Genomic DNA, 27,728 nt, shown 5'->3' with positions numbered 1-27,728 from the left:
ATTTCATCACCTGTCCAAAAAGCATTAGTGATTGCCATCCCACCATCCCTCCGAGCATTGCCTTTCCTATCCTTCCATTTTCCTGTTCTTCCGAGCTCTCAGAGCTTGATGGAAAAGTATTAAAGCCTGGCAAAAAGGGGGATGGGCATAATTCAAAACAGTGGATGAATGAAGTAGAAACAGTGTTAGCAGAAAGCAGCGGCAGTGAAAGAGAAGGAAGGCACAGCTCTGCTAGCATGAAGAGCGGCAGAGCCAAAGCTGAGGATGCTGCAGAGTTGGGCGAGGTCTTGCTTAGCACATATGCTGCCCTGGGCTTGACCCCCAGCACCACACAAAGCCAAGTATAATGGCACTTGGAGAGGTGTGACCAAGAAGACGAGGAGACAAGTTATCCAGAGTCGGCACAGTGAATTCAAGACGAGCCAGGGAAATCAGTCTACCTCAAGCCCCAGCTGTACCACTCTTGGGCATATACCCAAAGGACGCTCCATCCAACCACGAGGACACTTGCTCAACTATGTTCATAGCAGGTTTATTCATAATAGTCAGAAACTGGAAACAACCTAGCTACCCATCAATCAAAGAATAGATTTAAAAAATATTTACACAATGGAGTATTACTTGGCCGTTAAAAATGACACAATAGAGAGATGGCTCAGAGGTTAAGAACACACTGCCTGCTCTTCCAGAGGTCCTGAGTTCAATTCCCAGCAACCACATGGTGGCTCACAACCATCTATAATGAAGTGAGATCTGGCTCCCTCTACTGGCCTGCAAGCAGAAATGCAGGCACAACACTATACACAATAAATAAACAAACAAATAAATCTTTTAAAAAAAAATGTTGGGCAGTGGTGGTGCACTCCTTTAATCCCAGCACTTGGGAGGCAGAGGCAGACGAATCTCTGAGTTCAAGACCAGCCTGGTCTACACAGCGAGTTCCAGGACAGTCAAGGCTTTTTATACAGAGAAACCCTGCCTTGAAAAAACAAACAACAAAAATAAAACAAAACAAAAATGCCATAATGAAATTTACAGGCAAATGGATGGGACTAGAAACATCATCTTGAGACTCAGAAAGACAAACATGGTATGTACTTACTTCTAAGTGGATATTAGCTGTTAAGTAAGGATAATCATGCTACAATCCACAGACCCAGAGAGGCTAGGTACGAAGGAGGGCTCAAGGGGTGGGGGGAAGCACGTGGATCTCCCTGGGAAGGAGAAATAGGATAGATTTTATGGGTGGACTGAAGGGAAGGCAGGGATGGGAACAGGAGGGATCAGGCAGGGGTAGGGCATGAAGGGAGAGAGTATTGAGAGAGACATCGAGTGCAATGGGAACTCCAGGAACCCCAGAGAAGACTCTTAGTAGCAAAAGAGATGAAACCTGAACTGGCCATCTTCCATAACCAGCAGAGGGACTGGGACATCAGTCCTGTCCTTTGACCTACAATCTATCCTGCCTGTGCGATGTTCTGGGAGTGCCCTACCAATGACTGGGTTAACTTGAGGCCTATGAGAGGGAGCCCATGCCTGACACTACCTGGACGGCCAGGAACCACGGGCTGGACAGCCCAGAGACCCAGGATAGAACCAAACATGACTGTCAAAACAAACAAACAAAAACAAAACAAAAGGCGATGAAATTATTCCTATTGCCACTCTGTTATACTCATAGATCAGTGCTTAACCCAACTGTCATCAGAGAGGCTTCATCCAGCAACTGATGGGAACAGATGCAGAGACCAAGAGAACCCCCCGAGGAGTCAAGGACACCACAAGAACATGACTCACAGAATCAACTGAGTGGGGCTCCTAGGGGCTCCCAGAGACTAAAGTGACAATCACGGAGCTAAGTGCTCCGCATACACGCTATGGCTGTTCTCGTGATTCTCCTTCTAATAGTAGGAGTAGAAGCGACTCTTTTGCCTGTGCTTGGGACCTCGTTCCTCCTACTGGACTGCCTCATCCGGCCTTGATATGAGGGTTTCTGCCTAGTCTTATTGGCTCAGGACCTCGTTCCTCCTACTGGACTGCCTCATCCGGCCTTGATATGAGGGTTTCTGCCTAGTCTTATTGTAGCTTTTTTTTTTTGAAGGGAAATGGAGGAGTTGATCTGGGTAAGAAGAGAGGGGGCCTAGGAGGAGGGAGGGGAAACTGCAGTGGGGATGTAATGTATGACAGAGGAACAAAGAAAGAGAGGTGGATAGCAGATTATAGGTAAGATGAAGGTATAGAGGTGGATACTGTTGGGGACAAGCTTGAGCAGGAGGAACCTGAGATATGGAAGGGGAGAGGAAGCCAACCCAATGGAAACAGGTCTGAAAGCCGTCTATCATCTCAAAACCCAACTTTAAAACACAGATCGGAGGTAGCACGCATGTGAAATGAAAGAAGCGGGGGTACTAGGTGTGAAATTATTAAGCAATGTTGGGAGCAGCAATGGCAGTGGAGGAGGTAGTGGGCAGATCAACCCACACTAAGGAGGTATGGAACAGTCCCACAGAAACCCACCAGCTAGTAAGCGAATTTCGAAAAACAACTTTAAAATAAGGACAAAGAAAAGATTCCGAATGGACCTCCCCTGCCTGGGTAGATGGATACCACCACTCCAGGAGACGTGGGTTAGTAAATGAGTATCGCAGTGTCTGGTAGTTCGAATGAGAATGTCTCACAGGCTCATAGATTCGAATGCTTGGTCCCTAGTTGGTGGAACTGTTCAGAAAGGGTTAGAAGGTGTGTCATTAAGGTTTCAAAAGCCCACACCATTCCCAGTTAGCTCTCTCTACCCTGTCCTTGTGGCTCCAACTCTCAGCTACTGCCCCAGTACCATGTCTGCCTGTATGATGTCATGCTCCCCACACTGGGGGCCACGGACTCTAACCCTCTGGAACTATGAGCCCCAAGTTAAACACTTTCTTTTATTTATTTATTTTTTTTAAAGGCAGGGCTGAAGCAAGGTTTAAAAAAAAAAAGACAACCCCTAAGCATATAATTGACCTTGGGTCTCAGTGATTCCTCAGGAAAGGTGTGGTTACCATGTACAAAAGCCAGTCTCTGAGGACTGACTGGTGGGACAATGAGAGGGAATGAGGTCCACGGCACACACTGATGCGTCACCCCAGGTCAACAGCTGTGGTGGTTTAAACACGAATGCCCCCAGAGTCTCTTATGGTTTAATACTTGGTCCCTTGTTGGAGAGCTGCTTGGGAAGGGCCGGAAGAGGCATGTCCCTAGAGGCAGGCTTTGTGGTTTCAAAAGCCTCCCTCCATTCCTACTGCGGGTTCTCCCTCTGCCTCACACTTGCAGATCAAGATGTGAGCTCTCAGCTGTTCCTGTTGCCATGCTCTGCCATCACGGACTGTAACCCTTTGAAACCATAAGCCCAAATAAAACATTCTTTAATAAGTTGCCTTTGCCATTCTGTCTGAGAAAAGTAAGACACTAGCAGACAACAGCAAAAGAGAAAAAGCTCAAGCTACTCACACAACCTAATACACCACTGGGGCTGTGCTCCTGGACTATGTATGCATGTATCCAGCCTGCCCACCCTGAGGGCTCTGCCTCCTCACGTCCTGTGCCCTCAACACCTGCAGCCTTCTATTTGGCAGGCTCAGAAAAGCCACGGAGACTGTTTCTGAGGAGATGCTAATGCCCAGAATAAAAGTGTGAAGCAAAGAGCCTTGAGGTCAACCGACAGCTTCAAGACAGCCTCTTGGAGGTTTGCTTTCTTACCACATGCTTTCATATGCTCCCTCTCCTCTAATCTTTCTATTTTCTATAGCTTTACTATGCTTAAATATTATGCTATGTGTTAAAAAAAATAAGTGTGACTCTTATTTTTTTCACCTCCCTGGACCCTGGACTCCCAAGAAGATGGAGTCTACGATGAAAATTAATTTTTCTGGAAACTTGTTAGCCCTCTCCTTGACTTCTACAAACTAATGAGAAGCCAGGGGTGAGGGTGGGTAAGAGGAGGTAATGATCTCTGTCTTTTATTGCCATGGCCTGCCGGAGTTTTCATTTGCCTGACCTTGGTTTTGGCCACACACTTCTCAGGAACTCTCTGAGAGACAGATACACAATCCACTGTACCAACTGCTCCCAGGGCTTCTGCTGCCAAACAGCTCATTGAGAAAAAGACTGCTTAAAAATATGTGGTAACTTAGATGTGCTGGCAAATCCTCCTGGATTAGCTCTATTCTAAGTCTGCCCTTGTGTCAGACTTCTCAAATGTTCACAGCTCCTTCCACATCCTGTTGACATCCTACAGCCATCCCCAGATCTAAACTATCCAACACAAACTTTTGCCACGGTGTAAAATTCTCTGTCTGTACCGTCAAATACAGAGCCATGATCCAGACGGGCTCCTGAGCATCTGAAAGCCAGCCAGGATGCCTGAGGACAGAACATCTAATTTTACCTAGTTTGAATTAATTTAAGTGTAACTAGACACCTGGAGCTTGTGTTTATTCTATAGGACAACATAGGTTAGGCCCACATTCTGAGAGCAGGTCAGAGGGTAGACTGTAAATTGGCACTGTAGGCGGAAAGCTCTGTCCCACCAGCAGCTCTCAAATAAACACACTGAAGCTCATAACTGTAAATTCTCAGCTGAGAGCTCAGGTTTGTTACTAGATAACTTTCACATTTTAAGTTAACCCATATTCCTTATTAACACTCTGCTACGTGGTGGTACCTTTATTAGCATGGTACGTTCATCTCCTGCTTCCTCTGCATCTGCTCGCAACTTCACTGACTGCCCGTCTTCGACCCAGAATTCCTTCTGTTTCAGGCTGTTTAACCCAATCTCTTCCTGCCCAGCTATCGGCTAATCAGCTTTTTATTAACGATGAGAACAATGCATATTTACAGTGTACAAAGATTGTTCCACAACACGGAACCGCATGGAAACGCACCCAGAGACTCTCCCAAGTCCCTGTGCAATGCAAGTCAATGGGGCCTCTGGAAAATGAGACCAGAGAGTGTTTAGGGTTCTTCAGTCACACCAGTAAGGGCTCAGATGAGTAGCAACTATTCACCTGCAAACAGGGTAACAGATGACAATTAAGCCAAACAACTCCACCCATCATGCAAATCAATCAGTAACTTACGTGACAGCAAACTACTCACTGGTCAATAATAAAGTAAATCCTGGCTCTTAAAGAAATGAATGAGGAGAGAAGAAGAACTCAGGAAAAAAACAAAAAGAAAGGAAGGAATTTTTTTTTTCCAAATAGCGACCAGCTCCAAAGTGTGGCCGGCACAAATTCCTATAAATAATTCATTTTCTAGTATCGCTTTTTAATAATAAAGTACACGTCAAATCTAGTATTTTGAACAGCTCTAATTGGATTTTTCTCCGTGTCTAAATTACCCACGCACTACCTGTGTCTAATTGTAAACTATTATCATTCTGTAATTTTCTTCAAAAGATAATCCAACACCTGTGCCTCTGCAGTGGGCACATTAAACTTCTTAAATGGTGCACTTAAAAGTCAGGTGTCGGTCCGAAATCCACCTGCTCTGGTTCAGTCTTCAGCTTCAGCTGCCAAGACTGATGTCACCAAGTGCAACATTAACCTGGTGAAGCTTCTGCTGGAGACCTGACCGACAGAGACATCACACACCATAAAAACAAGCACCCCCAGACACAGAAGCTCGGGGTTCTGCAGGCTCTCTCCCCCACGGAGCATTCCCCAAAGGCGTGCAATACTCGTCAGAGGGACTGTCGACAGTATTCCAAAGCTGACATGAAAAGCTCAATAGCACTTCCTAGGCAGCACTGCTGAAGTTAAAAATAGGAAGATATTTTAACCGGAAGAATATCTGAAGGTCACTCAAATAGAATACATTGAAATAAAAGTGGCCCAAAGTTATACTTTGCCCCCAATTACTACCAAGGTTATTCAATCACATAGAGGCACCCTAACTAACAATTCTCCTGTTCTAGAGAAAGCTGCCTAGCAATCACCTATGTTCACAGCCAAGAAGTCCTTACAGAACAAATACAATTCCTGTTGCCATGGGAATCAGACTGAACCCCTCTCCATCTTGAGCCGAGTGGGCACCCAGCAGCACCCACTCACCACTGACCTCTCCACTGTTTATCTCACCAGAAGGATGCTGACCATATTCACGACAGGATCCAGCCGACATTTTCTTATAACCTGTTGTACATGGACTGTACAGGACAGGGCGAAAACTGTCACCGCGCGACAATTGAGACTCTCAGATAAAGACCAGACCTCAACTAAAGCTGGCCTTCCGATTCAAGAAACAAACTTTCAGTATACTTAAGCTTGGAAATCTGTCTGAGAAATATAAAAAAAAAAAAGATGTGATTTCTCTGCCATTCAAATGTAAGCAGGCATTCTGGGTTTCTGTTTTGTTTCAGTGTTGTTTTTCCTGAGCTTGGCAGTTAGACACAGCCATATGCTGGGAGGGGGCCAACTGAGAGGAGCAGGACAATCTACTCTTCGACTCCCTATCTCTCCACCACTAGCCGCTCCCTTATCTTAGGGCTGGCTGTAAAGAGCTAACCTCTGCAGTGGAAACGACTCAGCTCCCTGCCTTCTGATCAATCGGTGCCCAGGCCTCTGCATACCACATCTGCTAACTATACACACCTAAGCAGCTGAAAAACTGAAGTGAAGCTTTTAATTTCCTGAATAAAGACTCATACACGTAGTTAAGGTGGAGCAGGTGCCACGAATGGAAAAAGTCACTGATTAGAAGACATTATTCAATAACATTAAAAACGAAATGTTTTGGAAAAATAATATGGAGACAATGGGAACAGACTATATAGATTTAGTTATTACGTGAATTAAGTGTCTTAAGTAATCATTTTTAAAGTAGCTGAATCTCTTAAACACTTATTATAGGTCAAAGACCATTCTGATAATTTTACATGTGTTTTTATCCAAACACCCTAAAAAGTTAGTGTTGTCGTTAGGCACATTTTATAATGTGAAAACGCCAAGACACCAAGATTAGACAACGTGGTAAAAACAGGATCTCTACGTGACAGATTTGTCCAAAACAGTTCAAGTTTACCTGGTCTGCTCCAGGTAGGGGTCGCCTCTTACTACCCTCGGCTACTCAGGTACTACTGAAGGCCCCCCACAAGGCAGAGTGGGCACCGTGGCTTCAGCGAGAAGCAACTACTCCCCCAGGACTGGCCTTGTCTTCCAGAGCAGGGCCCAAGGGATTTCAGTGCCCACTCTTTCCTATTGGACCCTCCGTTCCCATGCGTTAAAATGATCCCAGGTGGCGGGAGCACTCCAGAGTCTACTTCTCAGGGTTGCCCTCTGATCTCCTGCCAGCCTCCCCTCAAACCCGGACCTGAAAAGCTCTAAACATACACACTATGTCAAAATAAAACTTAACTCGTTACTTTCCGAATTTGGAATGACCTTCAGATATCTTCCTTCAGCCTGGTCTGGAAAGCCAGACCAGAGTAACTTGTTACTGTCCTTAAGACAAAAGAAGACATACAGCATGCGTGTTCACTTCTACATGTGGCTTTTCTTTCCCCACTAATGACACATATACACAACAAGTCATAATACATAGTATATTATATAAAAATAAAAAGATAATATATAACATGTAGAATATACACATATTTTCCACATATAATATACATATAATGTATATGTAGAAAAAATATATACATTCTTTTTCTTTTTAAAAATATTTTTGAATTTTTATTTGATGTGTGGTTGGGTTTTGCCGGCATGTATGTCTGTGCACCATTGGCACATAGAGTCTGAGAAGGTGACAAGAGGGTGTCATATCCCTCAGAAGAGGAGTTACAGACAGTTGTGAGCACATGGGTGCTTGGAATGAACTTGGCGTCCTCTGGAAAAGCAGTGTTCGTAATTGCTGAGTCATCTGTCCAGCCCCACGTCTTTCTCTTTTCTTGCCTTTGGTACTGTTTTGATACACTTTCTGTTTTTCTAGTAATTTTTAACACCAACTTAATGCCATCAACACCAACCTAAGGGCATGAAAACAGAAGACATGAACACAGACTTGGGAAATTCACTCATCTACTTAACTTCAAAATCTAGCAGAGTAACGTGCCTGTCAGAGCCCTGCATTCTGGCAACAGTCACAGACACTGGCCCCAGTGACAGTTTTAGCCCTTTATATTGTGTTAGGCAGTGAGGCCAGGTGCTTGAGCTTCTCCTTGGTACAATGGCACGGAGGCATTAACATCTACGGAATGCCGTTCAGCCTGAGAGTCTCCAATCCTAAATTCTTTCTGAGCACGAGCTGCAGCTGCAATGAAAAAATACCTCCTAGCAGTTCCTAATCTAGCTGATTCTTGGACAGTTGATCCATCCACGATGGAACCTCACTGGGTCTCAAAATCAGACTACATTGGGCACGCTGCCACGCGAGTGCGCGCGCGCACACACACACACACACACACACACACACACACACACACAGATAAAATTTTGTTTCCCCCAGGGAAACAGGGTTCTGACTATCTCTGTAGCAAAAGGCAAGTGTTTTCATGCTTCCTTAACATGGAAGTTTGACTCCTGGTAGCCTAGGCAGGTAAACCACGTTCTCCCATGCTTGGTTTGGGGGAGGGTCATATTTTTCCTGCTCTCCTTGCGGTTTCAGCTCATGACTGGTTCTGGACAGGTAATCTAACTCTGCACATCCTGTCAGCCCAAGTTTCTGACTGAGAACACAGAGGGCAGAAACCCTGCCATACTATGGCAGACGTGGCCAAGGACGACTTGCCTGCCTCTGAGACTCTGCCTGCTGTTTCCCAGCACCAGCTTCACTGGCGTGATTCTGGACAGATGGGGCATCAATAAACAAGTATGGCAGGATGTGATAACATGTACGGTGACGTAAGGAGGACAAGGAGACAGACGCAAAAGCACAGAACAAGAGTAAATCCGTAAGAAGCACACTATGAAGCTGGGCATGACGGTGCACACTTTGAATCCCAGCACTAAGGAGACAGAGGCAGTCAGAGCTCTGTGAGTTCAAGGGACAGCCAAAGCTACACAGAGGAACTCTGTCTTGAGAAACAAAACAAAACAAAAAGCTTACTGTGGCATACAGAATTTTAAAACCAAGCAAGTTAGAACATGAGGGTGTTAGAGACAAATTCCGAGTGACCAAGTTTCTTTGCACAGCTTTGGGAGGCAGAGGAACACATCATGGCAATGAGAATAGCAAAGTCACTAATAAATGATCACAATACGCCAGACCCTGAGAAGTATGTCCAGACTGTGTCCTTTGTCTTGGCACCGTGATGGCTGGGAGAGAAAGACCTGCCATCGTTTCCCTTTCAAAGCAATCCTCCAGTCCAAGATAATACTGAATTTCATAACTTGCCTCTACCAAACCAAATGGAAATCATATGGCTGTGTCTGCATTCCTTCTTCTACACCATCAGTCTCAATTAGTGGGAAAACATAAATTATTAAAAATGTTTAGAAAGTTTTGAGTTTCATTACTCTGAGGACCTCTGTAAGAATGAAAAAGCACGGAGGATGAAAAGGAAGTCAACTGTCACCAAGTGGAGAGCCCTGAGCACAGGCAGCATTCTAACTGTTAGCAAGGGACACAGGCACGTCTCAAAATAAAGTTTACTTTTTCGGCTTATAAACGCACATATATGTTACAGAACACAGAACACATGGAAGAACAGAGACAAACAAAAATCACAGGCCGCCCTTTCGCCCTTCACACGGACTATCGTGTGGGTTCTCTTATTTATTTCAGATCTTACCATTTAAATCACTTTATGTTTAGTTTTCCCCCTTGTATTAAAAGTTTCTCGTTTCTAAAGTTTATATTAGTCTAACCACTTACATTAATCTATTTATTCCCAACGACAACCCTATGTGGTCTATAGAATGACTCTGTCATCCAATAGGTGACATTTAACACTACTACTGCTGCAATGAAACATCACAACCAAAGGTAACTTGGGGAGGTGAAGGTTTATTTTTCCTACACGTTCTTGTTCATTATCTTAAGGAAGTCAGGGCAACAGCCCAAAGACAGAAGCTAATGCAGAGGCCACGGAGCAGAGTGGTGCTGTTTACTGACTTGCTTCTCGTGGCTTGCTCAGCCTGGTTTCTTACAGAACCCAGGGCCATCAGCCCAGAGACAGCACTACTCACAGTAGGACCAGGCCTTCCCCTGCAAATCACTAAGTTAGAAAAATACCCTACGGGCTTGCCTACAGCCTGATCTTAGGGAGGTGTCTTCTTAATTGAGGTTCCCTCCTCTCAGATGAATTTAGCTGGTGTCAAGTTGACATAAAACCTAGCCAGAATAGCAACAACAGAGGCAAAAAGGGGTTAATGACTTGCTGAAGCTTATGAAGCTTAGTAAACGGCGCAGCTGGGACTCAGACAGGCAGCACAGCCAGAGTCAGCGCACTCTAAACCGCCACACCCTATGGCATCTGCCGTACTCTGTCCTCTGGTTTGTTAATATTAGCCAACAGTCTAAATTATGTTATAAACACATTTTCATAGGCCTCAGATGCACTACTCTAAGCCAATTCAGAAAGCAAAACTCTTACCATCCCAGCAAGTTCCAGTTATTTCCAGCTGGCCAGCAACAGCTGTAGAAACATCCAAATGGCTTGCATTGCCTAAACCGACTCATTGCTCCGCCTCCCCATGGTATGACTTTCATGTGGGCCTCACCTGTCCACTCCCCGGCCATCTGCAGCAGATTTCAGTAGATTCCATTTGCTGTCACACGGCAAAGAGAGCCAACTAACGTTCTACGTCTCCTCCCTGCAATCCCCGATGTAATGGGCAAATCCACATTTTCTTGATGTCTGGAATATCTTAATGCTCAGCCTATTTATTCCTTGTCTTTTAAGCCTGAGCTGATACAGAGCAGAAAGACAAGAGATATCCTGTAAGACTGAAGGAACCCAAAGGAGCAGTGGCCTGAGTGAGCAGGTTACAGTGTACTCAGTAAGTACTCTGTGTACTTTCCTATGGAAAGAGGAGCTTCAAGATTTCCATCATCCAAGGACACATTCAAGTCAAAACAGAAGGACAAGAATAAAACAGAAAAAAAAATAAAAAGTGGACATCGTTAAGCTCAACTCATTTACTAACTGCCAACAGTACAATAGAAAATGTATTTTCCAACTAAAAATGAAGGGTCAAAACATACGAAGGAGCTCTCTGGGGTTGGAATGTAGGTTAGTGGTAAAGCACTGGCCTCAAATGCACGAAGCCCTGGGTTTGATCCCCAGTACCACAACAACCACACACTCACTCCCAAAATACAGAAGCTGTCTATATATTTTCCATGCTACAAAACAATGTTTATACATTCTAAAAACATACCTAAATTCAACTCATTGACCAGAAGGTAGAATTATAAATAAAAAAAATCTCTGAACAAGGCACCTTCATAGGTAGAAATATTGAAAGCAACAAAAAAGACAAAATTTAGAATACAGTTGGGCAGTGGTGACAGCACACACCTTTAATCCTAGCACCTGGGAGGCAGAGGCAGGCGGATCTCTGTGAGTTTGAGGCCAGCCTGGTCTACAGAGTGAGTTCCAGGACAGCCAGGGTTACACAGAGAAACCCTGTCTTAAAAACCACCCCCAAAATTAGAATACATTAAAAACATAAAGAAAACAATAAGAGAAACAGCTATCCATAAGATATTCCAACTAACTATAAAATTATAATTTACCTAGATTCAAATTTCTATTAATTTTACATTTACTTGTTAAATGCCATCTTACATATTTCAAGAGAATGTAAGCGAAACTTGATTTTTCATCTGAAGCCCTTCAGATTTACTCACTGTTTTCACAAGAAGCTCCCTTTCTGATTCTGCTTCCGCTTATTAATACAAATACTGCGTTTTAAAAAGCATTTTATCTGCAGCATCCTCACTAACTGGCTGTCTGGAGCCCTGAAGGCAGCTCCCACCTCTGTAGACCTTCCCATGGCACCAACCGGCTCACGGGTGTAAAAGACAGCTCCCTAAGGCACTTTCTTGTTACTCTTTTGGCTTGAAAAACATGACTTTCTACTGGGAAGAACTGAAAGAACAGTTGCAAAATTAATATTATAAGTAATATAAGTTTGCTTTTTTATACACTCCAGGATCTCCCGACACAGTGGCTGGACTCTCCCACATCAATCATCAACCCAGAAAACGCCCCACAGGCTTGCCCATGGCCAATCTGATGGTGGCACTTTCTCAATTCAAGTTTTCCACATCAATCATCAACCCAGAAAATGCCCCACAGACTTGCCCATGGCCAATCTGATGGTGGCACTTTCTCAACTGAAGTTTTCGCTCCTCAAATTACACTAGCTTGGGTCAAGTTAACAAAAAGACTAAGCAGGATGACACAATACTAGGCAGTACCAAGTACTGCAGACAAATCATCAATGAATGAGCATATAAAAACAGACAAGTAGGACTCAGTCCGCAGGATGGTACCCAATGCCCCTTATTAAATACCTAAAATACAAGACTTAAAAAAAAACTTACTGAAGTCACAAAACCAGCATATTCTGTAGTAAGTGGGTAAGCGTGGGAAAGGAAGCGTGAGTGAGATGTGTGGAAAGACATTACTGATAAAACCCAGTAAAAAAAAAAAAAAAGACTGGCCTCATACTGAACTGCAAACAAACATCTGAGCATTGTTCTGAGTGGGGAAGGACGCGATGCCTTACTGATCAGAACGGTTCAGTGCTCACTGACGTTTAAAGAAGAATGGACATGGAAAAACACCAGCATCTTTACTTGCCTACATACACTTTTAAAGACCATCAACATTTCCAAAAGGCACTAAAAGAGGGAAGCCATCATGCCTTCTTCTTGGCAACTCATTTACAAGAACAATGCCGCTCAAGTAAAACCACAACTCTGGAGCTAGCCTGCTGGACAACGGATATTTTAAGGCAGGCCAAGGTTGATTGGTGCCTGCCACACAGCTTGCTCCCAATCTTTTGGCAGTTTTCCAGCACATACCAACCATTTCTATCTAGCCTTGCTGGAATCACATCCCCTTTATCTAGAAAGGCACGTCAAGTAACATGATGCTACGTTTCACGACAAACCTGCCATTTATTCCCAACCAGTCACTCAGAATGCCTTGCTAGGAAGAAAAAAAAGTCAGACCACCATCTGTGTGGATGCAGCCTGGTCCAAAAAAAAAAAAAGATACAAGTCATGCCGGTTCCCCCAAATATCAGAATATTGCACAATCTTATGAAGAAATACCGTGTTATAGCTCAAAAGGCTAAACACTCATCAACTGTGAGGAGGGAGCGAACGGGAGAAAGAACGATCCAATCCAGAAGGATGATGCTGGACTGTGGCAGCTGGTCACAACCTGCACTAAAGCACTCTGTTAACCGGATGTCTATTAAAGGATAATTCTGTTTTTAATGAGCTCCACTACTACCAGGAAAAGAAAAGTTGGACAAAGCAATATATCTTGTGAAAGTCAAGTCCTGCTCCCTAATTGTTAATATTTGGGGAAAAAAACCCAAAAATCCTCTTCAAAAACAAGCTGGAACGGTCAACCACATGATGTTACATTCCATTCTGTCGAGAAAACATATCGAACCAGCACATTTGAGACTTTGGCTCGGCACAGCTGCCAACATTCCAGCCCAGGCCCGCTACCGATACATGCTTTACATTAAAAGTGTAGCTGTTTTAAAAGGAGAAAATACTGAGGATCAGTTAGGAGTAAGACCCATGCAAGTCACGATTTCATGTAAGTGAATTATATATGCTACAATTAATAATAAGTGCATACAGGTAAACACTAATAGTACACAAGAAAACACATATGAAATCTAACTGACATAGAAAAACAACTTCCCTTTGAAATAACACAATAAATTGGCCTGATATCGCACTATACTTTTCCCCTTCAAGAACCAAGTTAAGATTTTTTTTAGAATTCCACTGAACACCGGTGTTCATGCTGTCAGGAACACATACTTCAAAAGCAAAATAAAACTGAGAGCAAGAATCATGTGATTATCAGGGAAACTCAAGAATTCCTTTAGCAATGGGTTTTGATTTTAAAACAAGCAAACAAACCAACCACAAAAACCCTACCTTTAAAACAACCCCTCAAACACCTTTTTTATAAAGTTCTCTTCAGAAACAAACCAGAACCACGTACTGGTAGATTTCATGTGCTGGGGTCTTTCCTTCCAAATGACACCTAAATGTCTTTGCTCTTAGGCCTTTTCTCAGCTCCACCCCAGAGATAAGCTGGGAATCTGTGCACAGTTGACAGCACAGAGTTGCCAAGCGCTATGAGAAGGACCAGACCCCTCTCAGAGATGCCACCTGACTGATACCTCTGGACACCACTGACCTCTCGAAATAGTGACAGGTGCTCTCAGGCACTCAGAAGTCCAGCCAAGGCCACATTCCAGCTCTCTGCTCTCCTCTAGCCTGGGCCACTGGGACCTTTGGCAATGCTTGGGTTAGTTGCTACCCCAAGTGTCAAGACTCAAGATTTTAGCTACCAAGAGATCAGCTGAGGTATCTACACAGTTTCAGCAGGACAGACACCTAGCCATCAAGAATTTCTCTTGATGGGTTTTTGCCACTGGCCAAGAAAAGATTTTGATCAGGCTGGGAGTTTCTGAACCCTATTTGTGTAGAAGAGCCCACCTACCACTGCCCAGCTCCATCCCAGTCCAGTTCAGACTTCCCTGTTAACCTGGGAGAGGAGGTATCACTGCCCTTAAACACTTCCTGTTTAAATCAGGAAGAACATCATCATTTGCTATTTTCCTGTAGCCCCCACCACCCCAAACATGACTAATAACAAGCCCAAACTGCCAAGAGAAATTTCTGGAAAGAGCTTTATTTTTCAAATAAAATGTTATTTCTGCTTTCTTTCCCTGAACCAACCATTTCCAGGTCCATGTGTCAGAAAAGGGTCAGCCACAAGACCAAGGCAACAAAGTCCCCTGCCATCTTGCTGATGTCCTAGGGGTCACAGAACTGCTTTAATCTATCAAGTATGTCTATTGTTTTTTAATAAAACAGATCCTAGGTCTAAAGCTATCTTTAGGATGCAAGTAATTCAAAGACCCTAAGAAAACCAAGCTCTAATCTATGCTTATAGCTACAACCAAGCTAAAATCAGTAAAATGTATTACAACAAAGCCCAGACTGTAATAACCACGTCCATTCCATTAGTAACACATTATGGGATAGCTGTTTCAATGACTCTAAAATCTGAAGACAAAAAAAAAAAAAGTAAATTCAGATGTTGTCCAACCCATCTAGAGATACCTCTCAAGGGAACTGACCAACTCTGATGGGAATTCCTTTCGAAACAAAACAGAAAGCACAGATTACCTAATGAGAATTTCGTTTCTGGTATTTTTCCGCTGGTGAGAAATATCTATCGTGAATTCATTTTATATTCTGTTTCTTTACTACTTTTAACTGCTCTTAAAAATAAAACAGAGCACCAGACAGTATTCATGTACAAGTTTTGACTGTGGCCAGTACTCAGCATTCATGTGTTGCCGTGTGTGTGTGTGTGTGTGTGTGTGTGTGTAGACGGAAGAGTGGTGAGCACCCCGCCATGACAGACTGTGAAGCCTGTGTTGCCGTGTGTGTTTGTGTGTAGACGGAAGAGTGGTGAGCACCCCACCATGACAGACTGTCAAGCCTGTGTTGCCGTGTGTGTGTGTGTGTGTGTGTGTGTGTGTGTGTGTGTGTGTGTGTAGACGGAAGAGTGGTGAGCACCCCGCCATGACTGACTGTCAAGCCTCTGTGATGTAGCTGACGATCTGATGGCTGGTCCTATGTACTGGTGAGAAGCACATATGCTAAGTGCCTGTTTCTGGGTTGAATACTTAGACATCTTCATTTCCCACATAACCTAGAACATTCATCTATTATTTTGGTAATAAAATGATTTAAAAATATTTTTGAGCCAGGCATGTGGTTCATGCCTAAAATCCCAGCACTTGGAAGACTGTGAAAGCTGAATTATGCAAGTTCAAGGCCAATCTGAGCTACATAGTGAGTTCTAGGGCAGCAAACTACCCAGCAAGCCCATGTCTCCAAATCAATCAATCAATCAATCAATCAATCAATCAATCAAACAAACAAACAAACAAACAAATAACACCCCCCACATACATATATAAACAAACAGCACATGCACAGACACGCCAGAAGTCACCCTAAGTGTGTTCCTCAGGACCCATACACCTTTTCACAGTCTTTTATAGTATGTTCTGTATGAGTGCCTTTCTTGCATGTATGTATGTGGACCATGTGTGTGTCCAGTGTCCTCAGAGGCCTGAACAGGGGACTGAGTCCCCCGGAGCTAGAAGTGAAGCTCCGCCAGGGTGCCCTGTGCTCTCAACCGCTGAGCTGTCTCTCCAGCCCACATTACTTCTGGAAACAAAGTCTAATTGTCCTGGAGCTCACCAATTGGGAAGGCTGCCCGGCCAGCAGGCACTGAAAATCCACCTGTCTCTGCTTTCTCAGCCATGGAATTACAATTTTTTTTCATATGAGTTTGGAGGGCTGAAGTTAGGACTTCAGGTTCGTAGTAAGCATTTTACCAACTACTCATCTACCATCTCTATATTTTGTATTTGTTACAATGACATATTAATTCATAAATTTCTGAAAGCATGTATTTTTTTACATAGCAATGGGAAGAGACCCAATACACCATGGACAGTAGGAGACAGTATCAAAAATTTGTGATACTTAAAAAATGGTCATTAAAAAATGAATATTTTAATACTATTAATAATCCATAAAAAGCTTTCATATACTCCAGGTTTAAAAATACAATGAATATACTCTGGTTTCTCTTCAGATCATATTAAAAATACAATGTGTAAACCAAAATAAGTTTACTTTAATGAAGAATGTAGGCTTTCCTTTCCCTTGAATCAAATAGGACAAGGGAGCAAACATGTCTCCCTCCAAGACTATCCAGCTGGTAAAGAACACGTCAGCAAGACATACATCACCTGAGTATGCAGACACGGTCTGACAACAAACACGCCAGAAAAACTGAGTCTTCAAGAGCCACCCAAGAGGGCAGCGAGACAAGGAGAAACCTTTTGCCTTGCTAAGGCCACAGCTAGTAGGGACACATGGCCTCCCGGACACTGTTTGTGAGCTTCCCTTGTGGCCCTGTTCCTACATCTTTTCCCATGCTCTAAAGAAGTGACAGGGCCTAAGAAAATGTGTATTTACATGAGGAAAGGGAAAATCTTCTTAAATTAGTGTATTTCATCCTTCATCACTGATATTACTTTCCCTAAATTCTAGGAGAGAAAATTTAAACCCAAGACGAACAGCTTGTCAAAGTCACCCATGGGCTCAATAAAAAGTCTTTTATCTTCTGAGTACAGGATACAAAATATGTGTACTCTCTCTCTCTCTGTGTGTATATATATATATGTGTGTGTGTGTGTGTATACACATATATATACATATATAAATATATATACACATAATATGTATAATGTATAACACATATATTACTCGAATGTGTGTATAGTTCTAGGATTTAGAAACTAAACTAATTTTTATTCAGATTTAAGCCATGCAGACCTCTGAGTTGGCTCAGCAAGTAAAGGCACTTATGTCTAACCACGATGATCTGACTTTGGTGCCCAGAGTCCACATGGTAGAGGAGAGAACTGACTCTTACAAGCTGTCCTCTGAGCTCCACATGCGTGCCACAGTGTGCACACATGTGTGCATACATATGTTCTCTCTCTCACACACACACAATAAATAAAACCCCTTTTTTTCAAATCTAAGTCATGCAGTACCACCATCACACTTTCAAATTCTGGCAAAAGAATGTATTCGAGAACTATTTACCAAACCCAACTAAGAAGGCAAAGGAATCTCCAAGTGGTTGCAAATGGAGAACATTAATAATATAAATCCTTACTGGGAAAAAGAACAGTTTTTGTAGAAATGTAATTATATGCTATTTTCACATACTAGAATCTAAACTGATTAAAGGCTTGTTTCCAGCAAGTGGAACAGCCTGTGTTAAGACATAAACTCCATTGGTAACATAGCCTTCTACAAAAGTAAAACAAAACAAGACAGAAGTTAGCTTGGTCTACAGGGCGAGTCCCAGGAAGGCCCAAAACTAAAGAGAAACCCTGTCTCCGAAAAAAAAACAACAACAAACAAACAAAAAAAGTTAGAGTAAGCAATTTAATAGCCTACCGGCCTGCCTGCCTTCATTCCTCCCTTCATGTGTGTATATTTGGAGCCTGTCCTGGAACTAGCTCTGTAGACCAGGCTGGCCTTCAACTCTCAGAGATCTGCCTGCTTCTGCCTCCCGAGTAGTGGGATGAAAGGCATGAATAGCTCTTTTCATATAAAAATACTGTGCATTCTTGCCAAGCATTATCAAAAAAAGTTTGTGGCTCCTACAGATTAGAGCATTATTTTCCTGGAGGAAATCAAATGAAGCGAACACCTACTATGCACTCTGCACTGCTGCTGACCCACAGTAAGGAGATGAGGAAGTAGCCAAAGTGAGGTGCAGCCACACCTAGCCATCCCCACACCTCATGAGCAAGACCATTAGGATCTGGGTCGAGTCTTTTTGCTCTTTCCAAGGTTAGGAAAATTTTCTGCAGCAACAAAGTCATCCTCAACAACCTGGATTCTGACTTTTTTTTATAGCTACGCATTTATTAACAGAAATGATTAGAATTTTCTTCAAAAACAAAAGTTAGCAGGTAATATTTGTAATGCATTATCTACAAGGGAAGAGTCGGCAAGCTACCTTCAGAAACCCTACAATCAACAAAGAAACATTTTTTAAAAATGTGAGCTGAATCCCAATTCTTAGTTAAGGGACCCACTTTAGGGTGGGCAGGAGACTTGACCCTAGAGGGGCTCCCAGGTGCCCAAGCTGAGGTCCCCAGTTAGTTCCCTGGGCAGCTGAGGATAGGGAACCTGAAATGATCCTACCCTAGAACAACACTGACGAATATATTGCATATCATCCTAGAACTTGCATCTGGCGATGGATGGAGATAGAGACAGAGACCCACACTGGAGCACTGGACTGAACTCCTAAGGTCCCAATGAGGAGCAGAAAGAGTGAGAACATGAACAAAGATGTCGGGACCACGAGGAGTGCACCCACCCACTGAGACAGTGGAGATGATCTACTGGGAGCTCACCAAGGCCAGCTGGACTGTTACCAGAAAAAAGCATGGGATAAAACTGGACTCTCGGAACATGGCGAACAATGAGGGCTGATGAGACGCCAAGGACATTGGCACGCGGTTTTGATCCTACGCAATGTGCTGGCTTGGTGGGAGCCTAGCCAGTCTGGATGTTCACCTTCCTAGATATGGATGGAGGGGGGAGGACTTAGGACTTACCACAGGGCAGGGAACCCTGACAGCTCTTTGGACTGGAAAGGGAGGGGGAGAGGAGTGGGGGGAAGGGGAGAGGGGTGGGAGGAGGGGGAGAAGAGTGGGAGGAGGGGGAGAAGAGTGGGAGGAGGGGGAGGGAAATGGGAGGCTGGTGGGAGGAGGTGGAAATTTGTTTTTTTTTCTTTTCTTTATCCTCCTTTTATCAATAAAAAATTAAAAAAAAAATGTGAGCTGAAGACCGAACAAGCATTTCACAGAACACAGAGTTCCAAAAGCTCGATAATAGAGCTTTTATTGTCAGTTATCAGAAAAATTGCAAATAAAACAAGTTTCTCACAAATATTTACTGGGCTAAGGTTGTTAAAGTTAGGAAATGAGCTAATGGTGAGGTTCTAGAGTAAACGCAATGTTTACACATCACTGAGAAGAGTCATCCAGCTGCTACAACTCGGCACCATCTGGTAAGGATGACGGTGACGTAACACTCTGTGATCCAACACGATTCATCCCTTGGACAGACAGTGTGTATGTTACCGCATGTACACCAAGACACGGGTACCCAAACCACTCACGTCTGCCCTTTCATAGCATAAAAAAATCCAGCGTCAATTCAAATATCCACCTACAACAGACTGATGGATAAGCTGTGGTTGTATAGAATACTACAAGCACTGGAAATGGATGAACTACAGAAGGAAAATTTATGAATTTTAGGATTAGATATTAACTTAAAAATGCAAGTCAGAAGACATATAAAATATAATTTGGCTTATTTAAAGTTAAAAATAGACAAAATAAATCCCCAAGACTTTTAAGAGAAGGCTAATCCACAGACATAGAAATCTAGATTGCCAATAATAAATAGGACTACACAGATTTCTCCATCTAGTGGCAAGAAACACATGTGTGCATACGCCCTGTGTCTGTGTGTGATGGGGAAGGACATGTCACGATGCACACATTACTCCCTGTCTCTGTGTGTGATGGGTAGGGACATGTCACGATGCACACATTACTCCCTGTGTCTGTGTGTGATGGGGAAGGACATGTCACGACGCACACATTACTCCCTGTGTCTGTGTGTGATGGGGAAGGACATGTCACGACGCACACATTACGCCCTGTGTCTGTGTGTGATGGGGAAGGACATGTCACGATGCACACATTACTCCCTGTGTCTGTGTGTGATGGGGAAGGACATGTCACGATGCACACATTACTCCCTGTGTCTGTGTGTGATGGGGAAGGACATGTCACGACGCACACATTACTCCCTGTGTCTGTGTGTGATGGGTAGGGACATGTCACGATGCACACATTACTCCCTGTGTCTGTGTGTGATGGGGAAGGACATGTCACGACGCACACATTACTCCCTGTGTCTGTGTGTGATGGGGAAGGACATGTCACGACGCACACATTACTCCCTGTGTCTGTGTGTGATGGGGAAGGACATGTCACGATGCACACATTACTCCCTGTGTCTGTGTGTGATGGGGAAGGACATGTCACGACGCACACATTACTCCCTGTGTCTGTGTGTGATGGGGAAGGACATGTCACGACGCACATATTACTCCCTGTGTCTGTGTGTGATGGGGAAGGACATGTCACGATGCACACATTACTCCCTGTGTCTGTGTGTATGGGGAAGGACATGTCACGATGCACACATTACTCCCTGTGTCTGTGTGTGATGGGGAAGGACATGTCACGACGCACATATTACTCCCTGTGTCTGTGTGTGATGGGGAAGGACATGTCACGATGCACACATTACTCCCTGTGTCTGTGTGTATGGGGAAGGACATGTCACGATGCACACATTACTCCCTGTGTCTGTGTGTGATGGGGAAGGACATGTCACGACGCACATATTACTCCCTGTGTCTGTGTGTGATGGGGAAGGACATGTCACGATGCACACATTACTCCCTGTGTCTGTGTGTGATGGGGAAGGACATGTCATGATGCACACATTACTCCCTGTGTCTGTGTGTGATGGGTAGGGACATGTCACGATGCACACATTACTCCCTGTGTCTGTGTGTGATGGGGAGGGACATGTCACGATGCACACATTACTCCCTGTGTCTGTGTGTGATGGGGAGGGACATGTCACGACGCACACATTACTCCCTGTGTCTGTGTGTGATGGGGAGGGACATGTCACGATGCACACATTACTCCCTGTGTCTGTGTGTGATGGGGAGGGACATGTCACGACGCACACATTACTCCCTGTGTCTGTGTGTATGGGGAAGGACATGTCACGATGCACATGTGCAGGCCAGAGGACAAGTCTGTGGCTCTGTTCTCTCCTCCCACCATTACATGGGTTTGGAAAACAGGACTCAGATGACGGGTTTGTGCCTTCAGTCACAGGAAGCTTTTGATATTTTGAAAGAGCAGGACAGAGTTCATTAACTGAATGTTCAAACATTTTGTGCATTTTGCTAAAATGCAGAGACTGACCGGGAAGTTCTGGATTGCAGTCTGGAGGACACAATCATAGCAAGCTACTGAGGGATTCTAATAATGGTGGTCCATGAACGAATGGTATCAAAATGCCTTGTCCAAAGATGGTATTTTATTATTTTTATTTATTTTGGTTTTTCAAGACAGGGTTTCTCCGTAACTTTGAAGCCTGTCCTGGAACTCGGTCTTATGGACCAGGTTGGCCTCAAACTCACAGAGATCCACCTGCCTCTGCCTCCCGAGTGCTTGGATTAAAAGTGTGCACCACCACCGCCCGACTGATATTTTATTTTTTAAGATTTCCTCTAATTGTGTGTGTGTGCATGTACCCATGAAGTCAGATTCCCTGGAATTGGAGTTATAGGCGGTGGTGAGCTGCCTAACATAGGTGCTGGAACCAAACTCAAAAAGTCCTTTTTAAGAGCAGAGGACACTCTTAACCACTGATCCATGACTCTTAGTTCCTGAAGGTGATGGTTTAAAATAGAAAATATATGTCTATCCAATTGGAATAAGTTTTACTCATTACATGTCTATCCAATTGGAATGTTTTACTCATTAGTTACAAAAAGTGTTATTCTTATACTATATAATCTTGAACACAACATAACCACCGAGGAAAATCAGAGACTTCAACTTGGTCTTTGTGAAGCAAGGGTGCGGCGTAAGAAGTATAGTCTGAAAGCTTCCGAGAGGAGTCCTTGGGGCTTCAGCAGTAGCTTTGCAGCTGAGACCCTGGCTCCTTCCTCATGCAAGGTTGGTTTGCTTGCCCGTAAACCACAGAAGGACGCAGGGTTATGTAAGGAAACCCACAGAATAGTAGAAAAGACCCCTTAAAAGAAAGGTGTTGGTCAGGGCTCAACCTAATAAAGGGAGTATTACTGCTGAGCGTAAGTTAGTAAGTTAACAAAAATTCTAACAATAACTTGGACTGTAAGATTATCACTAAAAATACACTCTTTAGCCAGGCGGCAGGAGGATCACTTAAACCCTGGAGTTTCAGATCAGTGGATCCTGTCCCCAAAACAACTAAGTACAAAATAGGATCTTAAAATGAAAAGCTCACAATTATCTTAACAAACAAAAAAAAACACCAGGTGATTGTCCCTCCTGTTTAGCTAAATCTGTTTTTTTTTTTTTATTAACATCCTTCTATCTCAAAATAGTATCTCTCCACGGAAAGTCACACTTTCATCCATCAAGACAAAGGAGCCAGTTCTCCAAAGGAACTGCTGGTGTCAGGTTTCTGGCCAGGAGGATCTCCAACACCACAGAGACCCGGGGACAGTGCTTCCCTACCCCACTGCTTTCCATCGTTACAGATGAAAGTTCTGGTCACTGCAGACATGACAGTTACAAAGTGTTCAACCCAACAGAGTTCTGCAGCTGGTGTGTAAGTCAGAACAGCTAAACCTCCTGTGACATCAACACAGGATGTTTTCTACAACATAGTAAATTCACAATGTCTGCATAATCCATGCACACAATACTCAAAAAATCTTTATGCAACATAATTTTAGATAGTGAGGACAGCCGAGAAGCTCAAATCCAAAGCCCCATCTCTGAACAGCCCTTGAGTATTAGAGAGGCTCCAAATAACGTACACACACACACACACACACACACACACACACACACCTACATACTTACCACACCACACAGACACACACCACATCACACTACAGATACTACATACACCACACACACTATGGATATTACACACATTACACATACATCACACACACACACGCACCCTACATACTTACCACACCACACCACACCACACAGACACACACACCACACACACTACAGATACTATATACACCACACACACAGACACACACCACACCACACTACAGATACTACATACACCACACACACTACGGATATTACACACATTACACATAAACATACATCACACACACACAGACACACACCCTACATACTTACCATACCACACCACACAGACACACACACCACACACACTACAGATACTACACACACCACACATACACACACCACACCACACATACTCACATACCATACACTTACCACACATACTTATCAGACACCACACACTTACCACACCACACATACTACAGACATTACACACACACCACACACTTACCACACCACACACAAACACCATAGATACCGTACTTATCACACCATACATACAAACACACCACAGACACTATGCAAACACCACACTTACCACATCACACACACATACCATAGATACCACACACTTACCACACCACATATATACACACACCAGATACAACACCACACACGCACATGTGCACACACACCACAGATTACAGGCTGTTTTACTCTACACTAACAGATTCATCAGAGATTAAAAGCAAAACAAAAGCAGGCTCACCCTTGGCTTTGAAAGGCTCATCTTCCCTTCCAGTTATTATATTGACGTCTTCCTTTCACGTATACATTTTAGGTCAGCCTGGGGTGACATCTGAGATTTATCCCACTTGCCACCTCTTCCATCATAAATGAAATACAGAAATGGCAGCTTAAAGGGACATTTCCTGTGTACCAATGGAGACTTGGATGATACTGGGGACCATCTCCTCATGAGATACCAACAGCAGAGGCCTCAACCTCTGTCCCCAGTAACATCTATGAAAATATGTACATAAAAATACACATAACCAACCACAAATGCAGCCGGTGACCATCATAACCCCATTAGTTAAGCCTGGAGGGTTGGTTTGGCTACCTGAACCTACAAGTCTGGTTTGGAAGTCAACCAATTTGCTATCAATCATGACATTTATCAACAAGTCCTTAATAGAGAATCCAAACAAACAATTGCACTTGCCATGCAGAAAAAAACAGATTTAAAAAAAACAGGTTAAAAGAATCACATAAAATTTTCCTTTAGAACAACTTAATAGAATGCTATATTTTTATTCTTTGTGCTAATGCTTACAAGTTGATGCTGAACATTAAATAGACAGACTTATTTTGATCTCTTGTTTTTATGACTTTTGAATTATAAATACTAATTTTTAACATAAGACATTTAAATTTATCATTTAAAAACTGGTTTCATCACTAATTTCTAGGCAGTGACTTTAATGGATTCTCTGTATTGGAATATATTCATGAATTTGAAGGAGATGAGTCAAAATTAACATACAATATTGGTAATTTTCAAAACATAACCTCTTTAGCCTGCTCAAGTTTACTTCAAGAAAATACCAGTTTGAATATTTACTGCTACATTGTAGAGAGTTAGACTTTATTTCAAATATATCAGCTCCAAACTGTGCGAAAGGTCATGTTCTGTGTTTTGTGCGGTGTTGAAATGTAAATTTAGTTAAAAGGATTGCCATTAGTTGAGACTTTATATGCTCCTTAATTCTGCATCAGAAAAACATAACTGAAGAGCAAAGAAAGAATGCTCTATTTTAATAAACGTTTTCAGGAGCATATGATTTGAAATGAAAAATTACTTCACTTCAAAGATGATTTCCTAGAAGAAAAATCCATTTTCTCAGAAATGACCAAAGACAGATAAGGAACTGTAACGTCATGGCTGTGATGGTCTAATTAATAATCACCAACTTTTCATAAATGATGGAACCAGAGCCTATCTGGGTTGTGCCTATGGTTTATGAACGATACATAGAAAAGCTGGGAATCCACACCGAATGCACCACAGCCTCTGCACACCGCTGGGCCGTGTCCTTCTGCAGCTCCTCCCCTCCCTCCAGTGCTGGTCCCTGGTTAGCATCAGGCTCCCGCCCGCATCCGCAGGCCAGCTGCTTTGGCCTGCATCAGTGCTGCAGGGCGCGCCTTGGTCCCCCAGAGCCAACAGGCGGGGCAGGAAGAGTCGCCCCCAAAGCGAAGGCTACCCCCCTCACACCCTGGATGACCTGCTCCTTCCGACGCCACATCTCGCCCCAGTACCAAGACAAGGTAGAAGCAGCTCCGGGCGCAGGCGAAGGGCTGCTTTGGGCCTGGGTGGGGCCGGGCGGGGGCCGCAGGCGCCGGGTGGCTGTGCCAAGCCCTGCCGGCGAGAAGCTCGGAGGCTGCGATACTGCTGCATTGTGCTGCATCACGGTGAGGGCACCGTGAGCCATCCATCTTGCCAAAAACGCACACCCCCGCCCAAAGAGCCCGTACCGAATCCATTTTCTCTTCTGCCGAAGCACTCCCACACATCCCTCTCCTCACTATCTGCTCTGGCTTGACTGCAAAAATAACGGGCAATGCTTTCCGTAAGCCTCCCCCACATTCGATGGCAGCACCTGGCACCTCTCCTGTCACAAAAACAAAGGGAAGGCTCCCCCGAAGCGGCTACCGTGAGCCGGTGACCAGAGGCGTCCAGCCCACCTACCCTAAGCAGGGCCCGAGGGTCCTCGCGCCCGCACTAACCTGTTGAAGGCTGGATGGCAGGAGGCGAGGGCGGGCGCGGCGCCCCAGGGCGGCTCCCCCAGCCCTGCGCGGGCGCGGGACTGGGCGAGGCGGGGGCGGCGGGGCGCGCTGGGCTGCAGCAGCGCAGCCCGGACCACGTCGGCCGCAGCCCCGCACCGTTACGCACGGAGATTAGAAGAGCCCCTGGGAGACCCCACACTCGGCACCCACCCCCGTGACAGGGCCCACGACGGTCAGTGGCAGGCGTCCTCACTGCGGCGGAGCCCGCCGCGCCCCGAGGGCCCGCTCCCCGCCCCCACGGCCTCCGGGGCGCAGGGCAGCAGCCGCGTCACGCGCCCCGGCCCGCGCCCCTTCTCCGCCCGCCCGCCCGCAGACAGCCTGGGGTGAGTTGGCATCCTCCTGCCTCGGACCCCGACCTACCTCCGGGGGTGGGGTGGGGGCGCCGGGGTCCCGTCCTCCTCCCGCTCCTCGGCGGCCGGGCGGGTGGGCCGGGGAGGCGACTCCGCGGGGCTGGCGGCGGCTGGGGCCGGGGCTCACAGGACGGGACCAGTGGGCGCTGCTGCGCGGGGCTGCGCGCTCGCTCCGGGAGGAGAGGCGGCCGGGGGAGGGACTGGAGGAATCCGCAGCCCGAACGGCGACAGCTGCACTGATTCCGGGGGCTGGGCGGGCGCGGGGCGGGGAGGAGGGAGGAGAGAGCGCGCGGGGCGGGCGAGCGGGCGGGGGCGCGGGGCGGGGAGAGGGGCGCGGGCGCGGCTAGGCTCAGCGTCGGGAGCGCGCGCACGCCTCCGGCGCCTCCCGAGCTTCAGCTGCTCCTCCCTGTCGCGCGCCCTCCGCCCTGCGCGCAGCCCTGCAGCCAAGCAGCCGCCCACCCAGCGCGGGCTCGGAGGCAGCGGGGAACGGCGAGCGCGTGCACGCTCTCCCGAGCTCCAGTGCTTTCCCGGCCCTGGGCCGCGCTCCCTGCGACGGGGTCTGGCCTGGGCGGGGTAGGTAAGGTTGCAGCCGCCACCGCGGGAGCCATAGGACAATGGGGGCTTTTGTCCCTGCATCCATCGAGGGCCAATTACACGTTTAATTTGAGGCTAATTCGATTATCGCCATGGAAAAAGACAGGCTAATTTTCTCGGTTACTTGTGCAGCCTCTTCTCGCCCACGATGGTCACCTTTAGAATGCAATGGCGAAGGAATTGCACCGGGAGGTTTGGGTGCGTCGTTGGCTTGGTTTGAGCTCAGTGATGATGTCCAGCTTGGAGAAGGGTGACGGTGACCTCTCCGAGGGAAGCTTTGGGCGTTGGGGCCAGTCACGCGTATTTCTTCAAGCGGTTAATATATTCCTCCATGGTGAACGCTTTCATCCCCCTCCCCCCCTCCCCCCCCCGGGTAGTTGGCAATAGTCTGCAAGTGGTTTATTCAACTCCTGCTCAC

General features: G+C 45.2%; 1 protein-coding gene across 3 annotated transcripts in view; it reads right to left on the bottom strand.

Annotated features, from left to right (window-relative positions):
* Positions 1-26,817, bottom strand: part of Sptbn1 (spectrin beta, non-erythrocytic 1) — a 168,146-nt gene extending 141,329 nt beyond the window's left edge. Inside the window, exon 1 of one of the 3 annotated variants that reach the window (XM_075942514.1) lies at positions 26,727-26,817. The gene's annotated coding sequence lies outside the window, so the exon portion shown is untranslated. Of the gene's footprint in view, positions 1-26,054; positions 26,185-26,306; positions 26,384-26,726 lie in introns of those variants that run through there. The other 2 variants (XM_075942515.1, XM_075942516.1) reach the window with 2 other exon arrangements.
* Between the last annotated feature and the right edge of the window lie 911 nt (positions 26,818-27,728).

Source organism: Microtus pennsylvanicus, chromosome 12 (assembly GCF_037038515.1).
Source record: "Microtus pennsylvanicus isolate mMicPen1 chromosome 12, mMicPen1.hap1, whole genome shotgun sequence".
NCBI classification, from domain to species: domain Eukaryota; kingdom Metazoa; phylum Chordata; class Mammalia; order Rodentia; family Cricetidae; genus Microtus; species Microtus pennsylvanicus.
The sequence above is the reverse complement of the archived record's forward strand: the minus strand, read 5'-3'. Positions and strand labels throughout refer to the sequence as shown.